This window comes from Dipodomys ordii, unplaced genomic scaffold, assembly GCF_000151885.1.
Source record: "Dipodomys ordii isolate 6190 unplaced genomic scaffold, Dord_2.0 Scaffold134, whole genome shotgun sequence".
In the NCBI taxonomy this organism is placed as follows: domain Eukaryota; kingdom Metazoa; phylum Chordata; class Mammalia; order Rodentia; family Heteromyidae; genus Dipodomys; species Dipodomys ordii.
The window spans coordinates 512,346-516,791 of NW_012267350.1; positions in this window are offsets into that span (position 1 = coordinate 512,346).

The following is a 4,446-nucleotide window of genomic DNA, read 5'->3' on the forward strand; positions in this document are numbered from 1 at the left end:
TTATTGCCAAGCTGGTTTTATTACTACAGCTTTGTAATAGAGTTTGAAGTTTGGTATTGATATTCCTCCAGCAATGTTTTTGCTGTTAAGGATTGCTTTTGTTATTTGGGGTCTTTTATTATTCCAGATGAATTTTTCATTATTTCTTCTATTTCATTAAAGAATGATATTGGGGTATTGATGGGCATTGCACTGAATTTATAGATAGCCTTTGGCAGTATTGCCATTTTTATGATGCTCATCCAATACAGGAGCATATCCTTAGATATGCTTTAACTTCCTTTTTCAGATTTTTAAAGTTTTCATTAGATAAGTCTTTTACTTCTTTGGTTAAATTAATTCCTAAGTATTTTAAAGGAGTTGCTTTCCTAATTTCAGCCTCACTCTTCTCAATGTTGGCATACACAAAAGCCATTGATTTTTGTGGATTAATTTTATACCCTGATACTTTTCAAAGTTTCAGATCAGCTCAAGTAACTTGAGAGTGGAGTCTGTGGGCTTCTTTAAATACAGGATCATGTCATTTGCAAAGAAGGAGAATTGTACTCCTTCTTTTCCTATTTGGATCCCCTTTATGTTTGCCTCTTGTCTTATTGCTCTAGCCAGGAATTCTAATACTATATTGAAGAGCAGTGGAGAGAGCAGACATTTTGTCTCATTCTTGATTTTAGCAGAAATGGCTTTAACTTTTCACAATTAAGTATATTTCTACCTGTAGATTTGTCATATATAACCTTTATTATATTGACGAATGTTCCATAGATTCCTAGTTTCTCCAGAGCTTTTATAATAAAAGCCTATTGGATCTTGTGAAATGCTTTTTCTACATCTGTTGAGATGATTATGTGGTTCTTGTCCTTGCTCCAATTGATGTGTTGAATTACATTAATTGATTTATATTAATTGAACCAGCTTTGCATCCTGGAATGAATCCTGTTTGATCATAATGTATAATTTTTAATGAGTTGTTAAAGTCAGTTGGCCAGAATTTTATTGAGAAGACCTGCTTCGATGTTCATCAAAGAAATGGGTTGATAATTCTTTCTTTGATGAGTCCCTGTGTGGTTTTGGGATGAGGGTTATGCTGGCTTCATAGAATGAGTTTGGTAGTGAACTTTCACTTTCAATTTCAGAAGTTCTACCTTCTCCATCATCTAATCTGCTGTCAAAACTTTCTACTTTTTAAATTTTTGTTTCCCTTGCTTCTAATTGTTCATTTTTGATGGCTTCAATATCTTTGGTAAAGAATTGTTATAGATTCTGTATGGATATCTTTATTTCCTTGATTTGGTTCTCAGTGTCCTCTCCAAAATCCTTTAGCTGAGTGGCTATACTTTGATTTAACTCCTTTTCCTTCTTTTGCAATTATTGAGATATCTGTTTGTGGATTCCATGAATTCCTCTATTAGTCTTTGGTTAGCTCATCATGCTCATGCATAGCTATATGCACGCTTTCAATCTTTTCATTCAGCATGTTTACCAGTAGTGTTTGTAGAGTGTTTTGAGAACTATTCTCTAGATTTTTCATTGACTAGTCTGTTTCCTGTTTATTTTGAGTGAGAGTTGAAGTTTTTTGATTTGCCATTTTTCTTGTGTTTCTATGGCTGGTTCTGCCCATTTTGAAATATAAGCAAATACAATACCACGCCAAATAACAATGTTAAGACAAGAGCCAACACTGAGCACTGTAATTGCACAGACTTTAGAGGTTCACAATAATAAATAGGTATTTTCACTTTCTCCTTTTTTGGATATAAAAGCAGATCCAATACCACCACAGAACATAATTTTAGGACAATAACTAATCCCAGGCCCTGTAATTGCACCAATTTTATAGGTTCAAAATCATAGATTGGTATTCCCCTATTTGTCTTAGATTTTCTTTGTTAAGAGAGGAGTATTGTGCTTCAGTAGTGGGTATTATATATAGTTTTAATCAGTGGACAAATATGTCATGAGGTTTAAAGCAGTCTGGGCTGAAAGGATAATGTGATGAGGCACTTTGATGCAATCAAAATGAATACAGATACATTCTAGCTCAATGACAAACAACTAGGCATCAACAGACTAAGGAAAACAAGGAGTGAAGGACCAGAAATTAAGATATACAATGAAAAACAGGAGGAGAAAATAAGATTATAGAAATGTGGAGAAGGAAAGGAACAGAAGGTAGAAAACTAAGACCTAAATTCAGAGAAAGAAAAAAAAGACAAAAAAACAAAAATAATATTTAAAAATTACATATATATAAAATAATACTAAAATTAAAAACATTAAGTCTGAGAAATAGAGAATTGAGTAATCAAAATATAGTTCATATTAAGTATGCACATAATGAAGGAAGAAGCCTAGTAATCACTATCAACTGTGTATCTAGACTCCTACACAGAACAACAATGAAGAAGAAGAATAAAAGAAAAATGGGGAAAAGGGGAAAAATAAAAATAGGAAAAGTAAAAAAAATAGAAAAAAATTCTTCAATTTATTTGGGGGACCTTGTGTCTCCCCTGTGTCCACTATCCAGCGTCTTGATGGAGCCTTTGATTCCCTGGCAATGGTCAATTTTCCTTGTGGTTTAGTTGGCTTCTTAATTCCGTTTATTTGAGTGGGCAGAAAAAAGTTCTGTCTTATAGACTTGGGGTCTTTGTGTCCCTCCTCCCAGACCAATTTAGTGAGACAGCGATCTGTTTCCTGTGTAATGAAGGAAGGAGGTGGCTGGTTTCTGTTGCTTGGAGTCACTGCTAGTGAGCTTGAGTGTGGGTGGGGTAGTGGCATGTCTGGAATCAGTGGCTTTTCCCAAAGGGGCTAGCTCCTGAAACTCTGTTTAGGCCTAGCCTGGAGCCGCTCATGGCTTTTATGGCCTATCCAGTTTTTTTTTTCCAGTGAGCTTTTATAGATTTTTGTCTTTTTAATTCCTGCAGCCATCTAAGCTGCAGTTTTAGCTGCTATCTAAGTGGAATGTCTTTCTTCTCTGTAGAGATGTGGGGCTGCCTTTCTCTGTGCCTACCTCGTAAAGAAAAGTTGTCCCCTCCCTATGAGGTTTTCTCTTCCTGGGCAGGACAACCTTCCTTTGCCCTGTTGAAAAATGATGCTGCAGTCACTGCTTCTCAGGCCTAAGTTATCTGCTAGGTGTTTTGACAGGGTATATGCCAGTATCAAAGATGGCATTCTTCTCAGGTGTAGGGGAAGAGCTACATTCCAAAAGCTGTTCTGTGAGAGGGAGTGAGGTTGTTGTCTTTTGTGGGATACTCACGTTTTCCCTTAGTTTTTCAGACCATCTAAGATTTATGTCCGTCTGTGACCAGCAGGATGTGGATTTCCACTCTGAGTCATCCAGTTCACACTAGAGGTAAGTGAAAAGCCACATACACTCTGTCTTTGGTGCCTTTGTCTTTGCTCTGTCTGGCTGCTGCTGCAGCTACCTCTGCCAGTGCCAACATTTGCTCAAATCTGTCTTCTTAAGCAAGCTACCTGAATTTTTCCTCTCTGTCTGAAATCTCTACTATTATGGTGCACTTTGTATGACTCTCTAGCCTTGGACTTTTCACTAGAATGCTAAAGCTGGTTTCTTGGAGAGAACTCAGTTAGTCCCCAGCTGCACCTCTGCCGTCTTCTGCCAATCCTCCATAATTATTCTAAGAAATGAAAAGCCAAGATGTCACAGTCACTCCATACAATTCTTCTTTTTTTTTTTTTGTCGGTCATGGGCTTGAACTCTGGGCCTGGGCACTCTTGAGCTCAAGGCTAGCACTCTACCACTTGAGCCACAGTGTCACTTCCGGCTTTTTTCTGCTTATGTGGTGCTGAGGAATACAACCCAGCACCTCATGCATGCAGGGCAAGCACTCTACCACTGAGCCACCTTCCCAGCCCCACAATTCTTCTTTTAAAAAGAAATTTAAAGGAGCAGAGGTGTGACTGAACTTCTTGTTTGCTAGCCATGCCATCAATCCTCAATACATTACTTCTGGCACCAGATGTCTGGAGGAAGGGGGTCTCCTTATACACCAAGCAACTTAGTATTTTGTATATACTCCCCAGCTTAGTGTTTTATAATTCAATTGGATGCTGACACAGTCTACCTGTAGACAGTGTCAGATTCCATAGGTCAAGAGTTTACTTCCATAAGACTTGCTACCCCCACCCTCCATGTGTCAGTTTCAAGCACGGGTTATGACCTATGCTTCTGACTAACCATCTGTTAGGGTTCTACTGACACTCTCCCTGGGGTCACTCAATGTGCTAGGGCAGCTCATACAACTCAGGGAAACTCTTTGCTTGTGTTTACTTATTTATTTACAAAGGGTACAGATGAAGACTGAATAGAAGAGATACACAGGGCAAGGTTGTGGGAGAAGGATGCAGAGCTTTTGTGTTGAATCTTGGCACCTACATGGGATCAGATATCTTGGAACTCTATTCTTTTGAATTTTTTTTTGGGGGGGG